The sequence below is a fragment of the Ceratotherium simum genome, chromosome 29, assembly GCF_057802395.1.
Source record: "Ceratotherium simum simum isolate JZ-2026a chromosome 29, ASM5780239v1, whole genome shotgun sequence".
NCBI lineage: Eukaryota > Metazoa > Chordata > Mammalia > Perissodactyla > Rhinocerotidae > Ceratotherium > Ceratotherium simum.
Window position 1 is genome coordinate 363,078 of NC_141928.1, and position 16,840 is coordinate 379,917.

The window sequence follows — 16,840 nt, forward strand, 5'->3', positions numbered from 1 at the left end:
AACTCATTAACTTCAGAGAGTGGGGTGCTCTGAAGTTGAAAAACAGGGGCCGCAAGGCTGTAGCAGGGAAGGAGGGGTGGCTGGCTGAGTGGGGGAACATGTGGGGGGGTGGGGCTTGTAGAGAGGAGGGGAGCCCCCAGCCCCTGCCAATGGCTTCATGTTCATACCATCAAGGGGCCTGGATTAAACACCCATCATCAGTCTGTGCTGGCCAGCTCCCACTCGTCACTCGGACCCTCCAGATAAAGCCAGCCGCTGGCTGCCTCTTCTGCAATCCCTCTCTTAACCACGTATGCCATAGGAAGCTGGAACCTGGTGCTAGGCACTAAGGAAACATTCAGGGGCCATGGAGCCTTCCTCCCAGAAGGTGGGGAGCATTTCCTCACAGGGGTCAGACCTGGATGCTTCCCTCCTCAAACGTCAAGGTCTTCTCACCCCATTAAGGAGAAAGAGGTCTTCACTATGGACAGCAAAGCCACAGGGCCTGGCCTCTCCTCCCACTCACCACCCCCTTCCAGATACTGACCACAGCCTCTGGCCCCGGGACCCTGCTGCCCCTCAACAGGCCAAGCTCCACCGCATCAGACAGCCTCTCCTGGACCCTGCCCCGTTGTCCCCATGGTGCCCACCACCATCAGACACACCACCCAGCCTGTCTGTCTGCTCCACTAGCATGCAAACTCTGGGTTCCACAGGAGGGACCTGTCCTGTTCTCTAACATATCCCCAACACGCCGGCAGCACCCAGCATGCAGAAGGAGCTGAGTGAGTATGCGGCAGGAGAATGAACAGGGCCTTTCTAAGAGGCTAAGTAAAGAAAGGCCCCTGGGTACAGGACAAGCCTCTACCCCCACTTCCGTGTCTACTTCCCACAAGGCTACACGCCTGGATGGGTTCTTTGCAACATCGGCATCTGCTGCGTGAACAAAGGAAAGGCCGAGCAGCAGCCCCTCTGACCCACTGTGGGCAAAAGGAGAACAGGGCACAGCCAGGATGTGCGTCTGGAAGGCCAAAGGCCCAGACGCTGAGCCTGGTGATGAGCCTGGCCCACAACCAGAGCAGGAAGAACAGAAACCTCCCGAATTCAGATGCTCTCTGCGGCGGAACCTACGAATATCTAGCCAGAGGGAACACGGTTTTCATCACCTTTTCTAAAGGGCCAGCAACCTACAAAATCAATACCAAATCAAGGAAGGGTTAAAGACGGAACACATAGCCTAAACCAGTAACAAAACCCTGTACTGGCAACGGCAAAACCAAACAGAACTGCCAGTGGAGACTTCTGGCCCTGCCAGCATTCCAGCTCAGGGCAGAGGCTGTGAAAATCCTGACAGTAGAAGATAGGTGGGTAGCCTGCGTCTCTGCTTTGCAAGAAAAGCCTTAACTAACACCAGGATGAGGACAGGGACTTTAGCTTTAGAAATAGGAACATGATGGGGAGGAGAGAAACCGCCAGCCCACGGCTGCACGTGCAGCTGGAGCTCTGCCCACTGCAAGGGCCCTGAAGCAAGGACACCTTGGCAGCAGCAAGCACACCAGGAGCAGAATCTTGGTTCCTATAGGCCACTCCCCACTAAGAGAACTGAGACTCCTGAAGAGATGACCAATTTCAGGGTAGGGGTGAGAAAAAGTAGAAGATGACTTCAGAACATGAGTTCAATTTATAAATTAAACTTTATCATAGCTATTTATGTAGAGGAGAAAACATAACATATATAGGGTTCGGTACTACCTGCCGTTTCAGGCATCCACTTGGGGTCTTAGAATGTGTCCCCCACAGGTAAGGGGGGACTATGGTATCAATCTTACCGTCAGCCTTTGAGTAAGAGGTCTTCATTCCCGGGTGGAAGGGAGGTGGACTAGGAGAAGTCTGAGGCCTGCTGGGGGCAGCATGTGGGGGTTGGGCTGAGCTTCACTCACTGAGCATCTGCATTTGGAAAGAGGACTGGAGAAATCTACGGCTACTCAGATGTGGGTATCTGGCAGACATTTTCTCAAAATAAACAAAGTGAGCCTGTCACCTCAAAGAAAAACAACAGTGTTTGTTGCCAATGTTAAAATTCTAGCTTTTGAGTGAAAACTAGAATTTTGGTAAACGTGTATCTGCCCCTATGAGCTTGACAGCTTCCCAATACTTAAAGACTTTCCTGGCGATATGGGAGGTGTTATTAAGTGAATATGATTTTTTGATATTGGATAAGAAAATGTGTCAACATATGGAAGATCTCCATAACTTAGTGAGCCCAAGGCCAGGCAGGGCAGGGCAGGTCTCCCCTGGGATTCTCATGAATCACCTACAAACCGCCTATCTCCTGTCGCCATCGTCAGCCACATGTCCTACCCACTAAATTAACTTGCGCGACTTTTCCTCCCAAAAAATTCTGTTTTAAGAATATTATGTAACATATCTTTAAACAATGCCAGAATTATCCGCTGTTTTGTTCTCTATCTATTCAATTGCATTCAGGAATCCTCTGACGAGCACTAGTCAACATGCCAAGCCCTGGACAAGCATAAGACCCAAAAACAACACCAGCATCTCTGCCTTGTTTGTACCTCTTACTTAAAACCCAAGCATCCTCCTTGCCCATTTCTCTAAGTGACTGCTGATGAGGGCACAGGAGGAAGAAAAGGGAAGTGGGGAGGAGGGAGGCCAGAGGAAGCGCAGCAGGGCTAGGGGAAGGACGAAGGAAGAGAAGGAGGCACTGAGTGGTATGGCAGGGCTCACACCCTGCACCCTCTTCTGTTCCCCACCCCTCACTTCTCAAGGCTGCCTCTGTGGCCCCAGCAATGCCCGGACATTCATAGGGTAGGAGGCCACCCCAGAGGAACTGACGCACAGCGGAACAGGGATGGTGTGCAGGGGCCACTCTGAGTGACTCCTCCATACTGTCTCTACAGGTGACGGGTTCTAGGATACTGTCACATCTCCAAATAAAGGACAGACAAATTAGCTCATCAGACAAAGATAAAAAACAAATACCATAGAAAAGGAATACTCTCTGGTTCTGAAATTTTTACACAAGCCTCTACCTGACAAAACTTTTCCTCAGCGTTCCCTAACACTTGGTGTGCCTTTAAAACACGGGCACTGCCAGTCACCAGCTTCTCTTGAATAAAAAAGAACAGCTCATATTCATAAAACTCATAGAAAAGAAATGTTATCTATTTATCTCAACCTTGTCTAGCCCAGCAGGTTATTCTTTCTCCTTGACCTAAGCCAAACAAAATAATTGGTTAAAACAAAATTTTGTGTTAACTATTTATTTTAAATCAAGACTTTTCCACTTACAACACTCTTACCTAGTTGTACGGGAGTGGAACAGGCTAACGCATAGGAATGCCTGCCCAGCAATTCAAGTTCTTAATTAAGTCAACACAGCAGCAGACACACAAAACCCAAAGGCCACTCTCTTACTCGCACATGGACAACAGAATTAACACCGGTTAAGGTCCACTATTTGGTTAAATCATTTCCCAATAAGCCTGGTCTCTTTCTGGGAAGCACTTGCAATAAAATCATAAATTTTCCCTGAGGCCACATCACTGGTCAGGGCGGAAGCTCCCTCCACCTGGCTTCCCCTGAAGGCACAGCCCACCCCCACCCCAAGTCCTGAGAGCTGACCCAGCCTGCAACCCCATCCACGGACCAGGACCCCCCCAGCCCACAGCCCCCATAACCTGGGAACCCCATGACCCAGGACCCCACAGTCCCCAGAGCCCTGAGCCCTGACACCCCACGTCCAGGAAGCATCAGTTCTAGGGACTAGTGCCAGCCTCCAGCCTCAAGAAGACACACAGTGAAGGAGTGGGGCCCCCACTCCAAGTGACAGCCTGCCTTTCTGTCTCTGCTTTCTTTCAGTGTGGGCTGCACCTGCTCCCCTGCACTGAGTGCCTTGGCCTCCAGCCCAAATCACAAGGGGTTTAACCATGACAGTCAGAATGCTGGCGGCCTCCATCTCCACCCCAAGACCCACGTCTATCAAGGCAGGAGGGATCCAGACCTCCTTCACATCCTCCTTGGAGGAGAGACACAGCCCAGAGTCAAACTCTACCCGCGAAAGCACACAGGACCCACTGACCTTCTCCATAAGCATCAGACCTTCCGTTTTTCAAACGCCACAAACTTGTGCACAACTGAGAATCCAACGTGTGCAATAGAAACAGGAGGAAGCAGTGTGTGCTAACCAAGTGTGAACAGAGAGCACACCTGCATTCCAATTCTCGTCAATGCTGGCTTCATTCTTTCCATTTAAAAATGACAGCTCCAGAAAAACAGCTCTTTGGAAGTTTTTTTCTCTTTATCCTCAGCACATCTGCCCAAACTCCAGAATGTTCAGGAGTAGACTTCATATCTAAATCCCAAACCTTCCCAGAGCCTGGGATTTCCACGAACTCTGGGCCTTCTTTCAATCAAAGAGCCTTTTAAGCATAAAATTGTAAATAAAAAGACAACATCAAGGGTGAAAAGCAATGAGTAAAGAGGGCGCCAGGCGCAGCAACACAGCAACACTCCGCAAACTAGGAGGGTGTGGGTCTTGTGCAACGGGGTGGGGCTGTACCCAAGGACACCCCTCTCCTCACAGAAACACGAATCTTGACAGCCCTAAGACTCAACTCTTCTTCAGTCAGGAAAACAAAGCTCTGTCTGCAGTGTCCCATGTTCCTTAAACAAAACTGAAACCATGAGAAAACCCTCAGAATCTGCAACCCCTGGCTAAGGCTGTGACCCCCCACCTCGCTCCCACTGGGCCATCAGAAAGCGAGGCCCAGTCCTTCCTCCAGAGGGGTCGGCTCTTCCTCCTCCGTCACCTCCCTCCAGGCTCAGTCCTGCCAGCTGGGCCTAACCTCACTGCTTACTCACACGTGGTGACCTGCTGTTTTTGACATAAAACCTGAGCTGGGACCTGAAGTGCCAGAACTCCTCACAGAACCAGCTCCTCCACCAGCCCATTCAGAGCCTCACCCCACGTCACAGCCTACAATAAAATCCCAACTAGAAGCGTGGTGTAACCGTCAAAGGCTGAAATGCCACGGGGTGGGGAGGGAGGCACAACGTCGACACAGCATGCGATCAGAACGGATTAGAAACAACAACAGCAGCACACCTTGTGGGAACGGCAGAACAAGTGACAGAGTCCAGCTCCACATGCTCAATGTGTCTGAGCTGGATTCGACCACCCCCTTCTAGAAAACCAGTCTCTACCTTTCTGAATGTCCATTTCAATATACTGTCTAAGGCACTGATGTGGCTGGACAAAAAAGAAGGAAAAATTTCCAGTTTGTGAAGTTTTTTCCTTAAATGCAAATTGGTGGACTTCACACACAAAAACTAAGGGGAAAATGCATCCCAGGAGGCGAAGCAGAATCTGACCCCGTGCTGCACGTGTTAAGTGCACTTCCAGCACCAGGGCAACTGGCACTACAGCTGTCCACAACACGGACGTCCAGGTACACTTGAAGTTCGGGAAAACGTACTTACGCCAAAAAATGATTTGTCGTTTATTCGAACTTCAAATGTAACTGGGATCCTGTATTTTTATCTGCCGAATTTGGCAACCTTACACTGAGTCCACAAGGATCAGCAAAGGAAGAGTCTAGGTTTCCATAATTCTGAAATGCCAGTGTTTGCATTTTTAGAAGGCAATATTCTCTGGCCTGTGAGATCACACTCCTGAGAAGAAAAAGAATTATTAATGAAACCATTTCTTCATAAGAGAACAGAAAACAGAAGAAAACAAAAAACAGAGAAAAACGAAGGAATTATAAAGTCTTACCCTCGGGTCTTCAATTATCCTTGTCAAGTTAACTTCCACTGAGCAGCCCTCAATGTTGTTGTGGACACTCGGACACTTCATCAGATTCCCACAGGCCCCGAGGTCACACCTCCAAGAAGCCTGCCCTGCCTGTGCCTTGCTCTTGACCCTGCCTGCTCCCCACATCCAGGACGGTCAGAATGTGATCTGCACACCGACACACACCTATCTGAAATCCTAAACAGCACATCTGGCACAGCTAACACCCCTCTACTCCACGAAAAATGAGAAGCAGCTGAAGTACAGTCAGGCAACCAACCACACAACTGCACAATATTACAGAGAGTATTTCCCAAGAAAAAAACTTAGTTTTTTGTTTTTTAATTTGACAAAAAAGGGGGCATGGGGGGAGGGGAAAAATACCCAGATGAAAGGCCAAAAAAGTAATATATATTCTTTAGGTGAATATCGGCATATAGTTATGTTCATTCTAGTTACTCTAGTTACAACACAGATTCTTTTTAGCAACATAAGACAGAAGACAGTAACAGCATTTTTATTCCACATGGGGGTATATATTTATATCATCTAGGTTTCATCTAGGTTTAATCATTTAATGACTAAAATAAAAAATCTTTTATAAGTTTTTACAGCACTATCATTTTATTTGGTATGTCCCTCCCTCTAAATGTAATCATAAAATAAGCATGTAATAATCATTTACAACTTAAATAACGTAATTTGTAGATAAAATAAAAGCAACCTAGACACGACATTTTAAATTGAATGAATTTTCTTCTCGTGGCAGACAAGGATTTCCATCTGCCACTCACAGGACAGCATGACTTCTCATCCACAGGTAGTCATTTCTCCTCTGTCATTTAATATGACATGACTAGGCATCAAACGTAACTTGTCATAATACAGTTAACCTCAATTTTACATTTGATTTCAGATGCTTTATAAAAGGATAGTTTTTGTTATACACACAGTATAAATTAAGGTTAAGATTTTGTGAAGAACCTTTGTTACCTTTCCAGAAACAATGGCAATGCATCTTGGTAAGTACAGCCTGTTCACCTGAGAGACACCTTCCCGCACAGATGAAAAGCCTGGGGCACAGGGTCAGGAGCATGCCCAGAGCCACCACGGCACCCCTGCAGAGGAGGTTCCACACCCAGGTTCCCCAGGCTGGCCTCCCAGCACCTGCCCAATCGGCTTCCACTACACTGCTGACTTGTCTCTGTTTTTAAAATAAACACCAACTGGTGGGAGAAAGATCATAGAGACTCTGACATTACCCTTAGAGGATTCCTAAAATTCAAAGACAAATAAGGGCTAGCTATAGTTCGTATAGTCTGTACTAAAATTATTCAGAGACAAGCCCATCGAGTATTTAAAGATTTTATTTATTTTATTTTTTGCCCCCAAAGCCCCAGTAGATAGTTGTATGTCACAGCTGCACACCCTTCTAGTTGCTGTATGTGGGACTCGGCCCCAGGATGGACAGAGAAGTGGTGCCTCAATGCGCACCCGGGATCTGAACCCGGGCTGCCAGCATCGCAGCGCGCGCACTTAACCACCAAGCCACAGGGCCGGCCCCCATCGAGTATTTAAATAATTTTATCAATTTAAATTTTAAAGACACGAGAGAAGGAACTATGACATTGTGTCAGCTCTAAACCGGGACTGGCCTCTGGCTCCTGAGAAACAAAGGACTTCCACTGCTCCACGGCTGCCTGTGAACCCAGGAAGGGGAGCGGGCCGAGCATCGCCGTCCAGACGAAGACAAAGGCCCCCACCACCCCAGGCTCACCACCCTCATCCGAGGCTGGTTACTTTTCAACAACCTGCTCGCCAGCTCTATCTGCTACGCCTGTCCCCCATGTCAGACAGTGCCAGTGGTCTCCAGAGGGATTCTGCCCACTGCAGGTCACTCAGGTTTACTGAGGACAGCACAGACTACGGCATTTTATAATCTGCCCAGCCAGCCATCACCGAGAGGCAAGGATGAATGAGATAGTTTACAAGGTCTACAATAACTTATCAAGAAGAGATCCCTCAAAAGGGATCATTTTATTGCTTTTCCTAGTCAAACGTAATGAAGCCTAAGGTTTCCACAGCAAAGTCTGAAAAAACAAACAAAATTCCCCTCCCTATGCACATGTCCTAGATAGGACGAGTCAAGATGAATCCCGTCCACGTCGTGTCAGCAAGCCACAGTATCACAATAATTCTGAGCCAGCCCATTGAAGCGGTCTTTATTTCCCTACTGCAGGGCCTCTGCACGCTCACCAGGAGGTGAGAGTTAAAACAAGACAAGGGAACCCTCCGGAAGCGCCATCCCCCTTTGGACCAGGCTGTGCAATCCCACTTACTCAGGTTAAAGTACAAAGAAGGGGTTGTACAGGCAAACAGTCTGAAAGGAAAACTTAGAAGAAGAAAACATAGTCACCTATCTCAGGGTTCTTTTGCTCACTTTTCTAGAAAGCTCTCTTCTCTTAGACTCCTGAATTATGAAGCCTAATTGTAACTCGGCTTTATTTCACAAAGATGCAACTATGCAAACTACTTTGGAAATGAGTGTCTTCTCACATATTCATTCTAACTTACCAAATACAATATATATGATCCTAAGGAAAAATTCTAATCTCAACAATAAGGTTCTAACCACAAAAAGTATCCTTATTTATGAGGGTAAAAGTAAAATCCTTAAGGTCACCAGAAACTTAAAACTGCCTCCAAATACTCTTCTTCAAAACAGTGTGCAGGGTCCACTGGACAACCCCACCAGCGCTCACCATGGACAAGCGCTGAGTCTGGCATACGCAGGCCAGGCCAGGCCAGCCCCACAGGGAGCAGTAGATACCGACAAACCCTCCAGGAGAGTCAGCTCTGTAACTCAGAGGTCATCCATAAAAATACCAAAGCCAAATGCTGAAACAAGCCAGCACACAGATCTCAGACTCTGCCGCATGTACACGGAGACAGCTCTGTGGTCTGATCTTGGGCCTGCAAGCTGCAGGACTCGCCGACAAGCCTGGAAGAGGCCAGAGGCTGAGCTCCCTCTTCCAGCCCTGGCGGCCCCACCATGTCCTGGGCCCTCTCCCAGTGAAAGCCTCCACCGTTTTACAGATAAGCTCCCTCCTCAGCACTCAAGCCACTGGGCAACCAGACATTTTATACAGACCTCCTGTTTCAAGCACAAATTTAACTCCTTAACTGCTACACATACATCTTAAGTTGAAAAGAAGTTAAAGTCATTTCAGAACTTGAGACGAACTTGACTCGAAGGGTATGGCTGCAAGTGGTGGAGCGTGTAAAACAGTTCCATCCACAAGGGAGGGAGAGAAGGAAGGATGAAGTACACGTTCTCCAGGGAACTGCTATCCTCCCCATCCGGCCTCAATGCATTTCTATCCCGCCACTTGTGTTCTGGTGGAGGGTGTGTCAGCTTCCACGTATTACCTACCTGAGCTGTAAAGACACCCAATGATGGCAAGATATTAAGAAACAAGAAGAAAAAAACCTCTCTAAACACTCATCTTCATGATAAGTGCACACTCACTAAACTTATCTTTGTGACCCCACAGTGATCTTGCATTTACGCTTCACAACTGGGGAGACCGTGGACAGGAGAGCCTTCTCCTCCAACAAGAGCACACTACCTTCCTCTGACAACACCCCTGGAGACCACTTCGCAGCATCCAACACACGGAAGACACAGAGGCCTTCTCTCCGGGAGGGTGGAGACGTCTGGTTCTAGCCAAAGTAAGAAAAATGTCAAATTCCAACCTGCCATTTGTTCCTCTCTGCCTTGGACCTCTGCCCAAGATCTGGACCAAAGATAGCGTCTTCTCCTCAAGAACTGCATCAATGCCAATGCAGGGCTCCAAACACCACACACATTCTCAAAGACGGGACGCATCCTCAGTCCAGGAAACTTCTGAAATGTAGAGTGCTATCTGTCCACCCCCTAATTTTACACTATTTTCCACATACCAATTTCACTAGCAAATGATCAAAAGAGATGGGGAGAAAAAGAATGAACCCTTTCAATATCTGATAGATTTCCTTTTCCCTCTTTTGTCTTTTTGTTTTTTCCCTTGGCAGAAAAAGGAGAGTTAGTTCCTAAATTTGGAAAACACAATTAATATCCAAAGTAGCCCCAGAAATTACATTTAAGGGATTTTGAAACATCAGAACAGACTCCCTTTCCATCTGCTACTTAACACTTAGTTGGCCTCTCTGCAAAGAAGAAACCAAAGACACTACATCCTTGCTGTTCCCTTGGTCTAGAACTCCCTCAGCTACTGTGTTTTTCCAAAGATGGCCAGACCAACACATATTCCATCCTACACATCCGTCCAACTAGGTGATGTGGACATTCCTCCGAGAGAGGTGGGCTCTGTGTTCCCTCACCTTTTACTGAGCAGGCCTTTGTAACCGCCTGGACCGAGACCACAGCTAAAGCGAGCTCCATGACGACTGAGGCCAGGTCACAGACATCAGCACAGCTCTGCCCAGCCACATACTGTGAGGAGCCCAGACCAGAGGAGAGTCCACATGTGGACGTTCTGGCCGGAGCCCATATAACCAGCATCAACCGCCAGAGTGAAGAAGGCTTCAGATGGCCCCACCCGCTGTGTTCAAGTCTTCCAGCTGAGGCCCCAGGTTTGTGGACCAGGAAAGAGCCCTCCCCTCTGTGCCCTGCCTGAATTGTTGGCCCCATGAGGGATAATACACAATCACTGCTGTTTGAAGGCACTAAGTTCAGGGTAGTGTGCTGAGTGCACAGACAATGGAACCAGTGCTCCCCTCCTTCCAGCCCCAGACAATGTGATCCTCCTCCAGTGTCAGAGCAAACACAGCCCCAGGCCTGGCACACAGTGAACCTTGAGCAAGCAACGTAACCATATAGGCTTCCATGGTCCCTGGCCACCTGGGCCTGGGCCTCACAGCCAAGGTGGTACCCTCTAGGAACATGATCTACAGAGAAGATGTAGCAAGTCAAGAGATGTACAGGTGCCATGGAAGCCCATGGGAAAGCACAGGCCTCTCCCACTCTGATCCCTGCACTCCATAGCCCCCAGCATCGCGCTAAGCTTCTATGAGTTAAACCACACTATCTGGACCCTTTCAGGTCAGTGGAAAAAAGAAAAAACAAAAATCAGCCATGACCGAACAGGCTCCTGAGCCAGAACTGGTGAGTCTTAGGTTAGAGCATATCTGTTGTGAGGGCACACACCAGGGAGTGGGGTCACACGACATTTACTTTTAGTCTGACCTTCCTCGGAGTAGAGACGGGGTTACACATATTTCTCACCACCAAGAAATATGCTGATTTTCTAGTTTATACATTAGTCTCTCATCAATTTGGATAGTATGATCGCCACAATTTGGTTTACTGACAAAATCACGTTTCCAAACCTGCAGAGATGACACCAGCCTTCCATGGGGACCTTGTGCCTGGCCATCACACTGAAAGCTCCCACCTTACAGAGCGGTGCAGGGGCGGGGACAGGGGGTCCTCCATGTGGCTGTGCAGCTGACTGTCAGGTCTGCATGTGCCTGGCACCATCAAGTGCTCACAGGGCACACAACTCAACACAACACTGTGGAGACTCAGAACCTTTATCTGAAGGGCTTGAAACTGGCAAACATCTACTTCCTCTCCGTTAATTTAATTTGGAGTAAATTAAGAAGAAAATTCACGGACTCCATTAGAAATAAGAATGCATCACTGGCAGAAGGGCACAGAATAGGGACAATGGGGCCACAGGACAATTCGGGCGGCTGTGTGCCTCATCCAGGCCCAGGCTCACGCAAGCCTGTCCACCAGCTGTGCCCAGCTTGTATCACAATGACCGGGCACACTGAGAGTCACCCTATAAAACCAGGGTAATTTAGCTCCACTCCAAAGATCTAGTTCTCACTTTCTCAGTTTCAACCAAATTGTTCACAATATAAAACTATCACCGGGGGGGGGGGGGGTGCTCAGTATGATGTCATTTGTTATACCTTAGGTTATCAATATAAAAAGTAAAATGGGCCACATGGCTCATAAATATATTTGCCCTAAAAAAATCAGTAACAGAAATCCAGAAGGTGGGACATTCTGCAAGACCACTGACATGGTTTCCTCACCAAGTCGATGGATGAAAGAAAGATATCTGGAAGAGATTGTTCCAGATAAGAAACTTAAACATAACAACCAAATGCAAAATGTAGACCGTGTTGGGATCCTAATTTGAACACACCAACCATAAAATGACATACTAACATAACTGGAGGGAAATTTGAAAATGGTTAGATAATATCAAAGAGATCACTAAATTTTGTTAGGTGTGAAAACGACGCTGTAGTTATATTAAAAATGTCTGCATTTTTCTTAAAGACACTCAGAATTTAGAGGTGAAAATTTCACATCTGTGGTGTGCTTTAAGATACCTGAGCAACAAAAAAAGCGAAGGGGAAAGAAGGAAAAAAAGGAGGCAGGGACCAGGCGGCAAAACCTTGACAACTCTGACACAACTACAAGTCGTCTCCTTTTGTACATGATGGAAATTTTAATTCTTCATAAAATCTTTATGAAAATCTAGATCTAAAACACAAAACAAACCTGTACCGAAGAGGAAAACTACACGCCCACTAGCCCCACCCCAGGTCAGCAGCAGGCACGATGAACCCGAGCCCCGCCGCAGTGGTTCCACACGCCACATCAGAAGCCGACAGCACACATGGTTCAAATCCCAGCTCTACCACGTCCAGACGTGGGACCCTGGTCACTTAACTCTCGCTGCCTCACTTTCCTCTTGACTAAAATGGGAACAACTATACCAAACCCAGCTCAGAGGGCTGTGAGGAGGCTGCAGAATGCTTAAAACTATGGGCGACACCTAAGTGCCCTGTAGATATCAACTATTCTTACTGTTCAATATATCCAGTAAATATATCATAAAGATACTTCTAATACCTGCCACGTGCCAGACATAAACTCCTTCTTGTCAGTCACCCTCAAAATTCAACTGTTCAAAAATAAGTCCAGTCTCTGGAGTCTGGCCTCCCTGTGCCCTGGCCAACTCTACACATCCCGTCTCCCGAAGGAATGCCATAGCTAGACTCTCTCCACTGATCTCTTCCTCCCATCTACCCTCCACAACAGCAGCAGCTACTTTCCTTCTTTAAAAATCCTATTACCGGGGCCGGCATGGTGGCATAGCGGTTGAGTTTGCGTGTTTCACTTCAACAGCCCAGGGTTTGCTGGTTCAGATCCTGGGTGCCAACTTACTCACTGCTAATCAAGCCATGCTGAGGAGGCGTTCCATATAGAAGAGCTGCAACTCTACAACTATGATACACAACTATGCACTGGGGCTTTGGGGAGGAAAAAAAAAAAAGAGGAAGACTGGCAACAGATGTTAGAGCAGGGCCAATCTTCCTCAAAAAAAAAAAATTCCTATTACCGCCATACTTAAAAACTCTGCTGGACCCATTCCCGAAAGGGTGGACAGTCCAAAGCCCTGGGCAAGGTGGGCAGAGGCACAGCCTGGCCCCACTCCATGGACTGTCTCCTTCTGGTTTGCCACGTCCACCCTGGCTCTCAAATTCTGGACTTTCCTTAAGGCCCTCCATGAGTCTACACTTATCACACCCTCTTTTGAAAGACGCCCTGCCTGTGCCCGCACGTGCCCATTCCCTCATGGGCCAGCTCTGAGGCCAGCTCCTCCTCAGTGCCCACGGGCCTCACTTAACTGGAGCCCAAGAGCATCACTCACTACTATCTAATACACACAGCGGGGGCATACTCCAGGTCATCTGACTCTTTCCCAGATGCAAAAGACACTTACGTCTAAAAGAATGTTTTCTCATTTTTTACTATTGTAAGAACTCCTTTCTAAAGTAAGAAAAGTTGAATCGAAAAAATCATAAAATGACGAAAGGCCATTAGAAATATCCAAATGTATGTATAAATATACCTTAAGAATGCCAGTAGAAGGGGTCCTTCTCCTGACAATATTTTGGCACCTTGAGCAATACTGGTTTGGTGTTTTGTTTGTTTGTTTGTTTTTGTGAGGAAGATTGGCCCTGAGCTAACATCCGTGCCCATCTTCCTCTATTTTGTATGTGGAATGCCGCCACAGACCCAATGGTCTGACGAGTGGTGCCTCAGTCTGCGCCTGGGATTCAAACCTGCGAACCCCAGGGCCGCCAAAGCAGAGCACGCAAACTTAACCACTATGCCATTGGGCCAGCCCCTGGTCTGGTGTTTTTTACAATTCTCATTTTATGCCATTTCCAAATTCTTCCAGAGTCCCGTCAACCTCTCATTAGTTCTGACTATTTGTACCTCAATAAAATCGGGAATTTCCTGTGAATTTTTAGTAAACTGTGCTTCATTTATATTTCAGGCAAAGAGAACAATTTCAAAAGCTCCTGGATTAAAGGAGTAAGGGAACAAAACACCAGAGGCAAGGAGGCAGAGAGCCATGGTCCCTGGTGGAGAGAACAGGACTGCTGGATGGCGTCAATCTCAATGATCACAACGAGATGTCATTTCACACCCTCCAGGATGGCTAGACTCAAAAGATGAACCATAATAAGTGCTGGTGAGGATGTGGAGAAACTGAAACCCTCACGTGTTGCTGGTGGGAATGTAAACAGCACTCAGATACTTGTACACAAATGTTCATAGCAGCACTATTCGAAATAGTCAAAAGATGGAAAAAACTCATATGTTCATCAGCAGATGAATAGATAAACAAACTGTGGCATGTATAATCTTGCATTGCTTAACCAGAGAGAGACGTTCTGAGAAACGCGTTGTTAGATTTCATTGTCATGTGAACATCACAGAGTGCACATACACAAACCTAGATGGTATAGCCTACCACACAGCTAGGCTATATGGTACCAATCTTAGGGAACCACCATCGTATATGCAGTCCATCATCCACCAAAATGTCATTATGATGCGGCACACGACTGTATGCACAATGGAATATTATTCAGCCAGAAAAATGAATGAAGCTCTGACACATGCTACAACCTGGACGAACCTTGAAAACATTATGCTAAGTGAAATAAGCCAGATACAAAATGACAAATATCATATAATTCTATTTATATGAAATACCTAGTTTAGGCAAATTCATAGAGACAGGAAGGGGAAAATGGAAGTTATTGCTTAATGGGTACAGAGTTTCTGCTTGGGGTGATGAAAGTGTTTTAGAAATAGATAGTGATGGGGGCTGGCGCGGTGGCGCAAGCAGTTAAGTGTGCGCACTCTGCTTTGGGAGCCCAGGGTTCGCAGGTTCGGATCCCGGGCATGCACCGACACACCACTTGTCAAAGCCATGCTGTGGCAGCATCCATATAAAGTGGAGGAAGATGGGCACGGATGTTAGCTCAGGACCAACCTTCCTCCGCAAAAAAAAAAAAAAGAGGATTGGCATCAGATGTTAGCTCAGGGCTGATCTTTCTCACCAAAAAAAAAAAAAGAGAGAGAGAGAGAGAGAGAGTGATGATGGTTGCCCGACATTGTAAATGTACCAAATGTCACCAAAAAGTACACTTAAAAATGATTAAAACGATAAAATATATGTTTATATTTTACCACAATAAAAAAAAAATACAGGGAGTAAAAGAAGATTGAGAGGTGGGCAAACATAACCTTGTGAAAAAGAATAAAGGAGATATCGGAACTGGCCCAATGGCACAGTGGTCAGGTTCACACACTCTGCTTTGGCGGCCCAGGGTTCACGGGTTTGGATCCCGGGCACAGACCTACACACCACTCATCAAGCCATGCTGTGGCAGTGTCCCACATTCAAAAAATAGAGGAAGATGGGCACAGATGTTAGCTCAGCGACAATCTTCCTCAAGTAAAAAGAGGAGGATTGGCAACAGATGTTAGCTCAGGGCCAATCTGCCTCTCCAAAAAAAAAAAAAGAATAAAGGAGGGGCCGACCCAGTGGCGTAGCCGTTAAGTTTGCATGTTCCACTTTGGCAGCCTGGGGTTTGCCGATTCGGATCCTGAGCGCAGACCTACTCAGCACTCATCAAGCCATGCTGAGGTGGCGTCCCACATAGAAGAGCTACAACTCCACAACTGTGATACACAACTATGCACTGGGGCTTTGGGGAGAAAAAGAAGAAAAGAGGAAGACTGGCAACAGATGTTAGCACAGAGCCAATCCTCCTCAAAAAAAAAAAAAAAAGAAGAAAAAGAAAGGAGATCTTATTTAAAATTCAGTCAGAAGGCCAGAAAGGGCAGCCCTCGCACACTACCGCTCATGGTCAATTACAGAGCCCCACAGGAAGAACTCTCCCTGCCCAAGAACAAGCTACAGCTTGCTTGTCCGAATTGCAATTCCTCTGCTATTCCCAAGTACACCCATCTTGCTGGTAAAATAACTGGCTGTTTTATTTTTCAGGACAACATTACTTGGTGTCAGAGAAGTGGGATCCAGAGACCGGGAGAGCTCCGAAGCTAGGGAGCACATAGGTGTCAGGACCCACAGAGCCCACGGAGCTCACTGCTTTCTCGTCGACCCTGGAGTCTGAGGGTAGGTTTTCTCCTGGATTTGAGCTCCGCTCTCCTTGCATTTTGATCTCTCCAGCTTCACTTGGGATCTGTTTTTTGTAAAGACTTTGGCCTTTCTGTCTAAAGCCTTCATCCTTTCTGTTTAAAGGTTTTGTCCTTTCTGTGAGTACTCGTTTGGTATAATTCCTGTTGGAAGTGTGCTAGCATTTGGCCTGATTCCAAAGGCCAAATTTAGGAATTCTTCTTTGGCTCTAGAGAAAAACCTCTGAGAAATGGGATCCCAGACATCTAAATGCTTTGAGGCTCCCCCCTTTAAGGACCCCGGCTAGTTTTATATTTAAGAACTACGGTCCCTCCGCTTGCCTATTTCTAACTAAATGGACTAACAACCAAAAGTAACTCAGAACACCAATGGCCATTATGGGAAACTTTCAATCACTCCAAACTTACTTTTCTCAAAACTGAATTGGAGAGCCATGGGGAGCCATGGCTCTAAAATTGGAAAAACTGAACGGGACACCTATTTTGATTGGTATCTT

The 16,840-nt window shown here is 47.0% G+C and overlaps 1 protein-coding gene across 4 annotated transcripts in view; it reads right to left on the reverse strand.

Annotated features, from left to right (window-relative positions):
• EHMT1 (euchromatic histone lysine methyltransferase 1) overlaps positions 1-16,840 on the reverse strand; it is a 198,887-nt gene that overhangs the window by 103,255 nt on the left and 78,792 nt on the right. The window contains exon 1 of one of the 4 annotated variants that reach the window (XM_087418685.1): positions 1,809-1,905. The exons of the other annotated variants lie outside the window; for them this stretch is intronic. The gene's annotated coding sequence lies outside the window, so the exon portion shown is untranslated. Of the gene's footprint in view, positions 1-1,808; positions 1,906-16,840 lie in introns of those variants that run through there. 4 annotated transcript variants of the gene reach the window in all.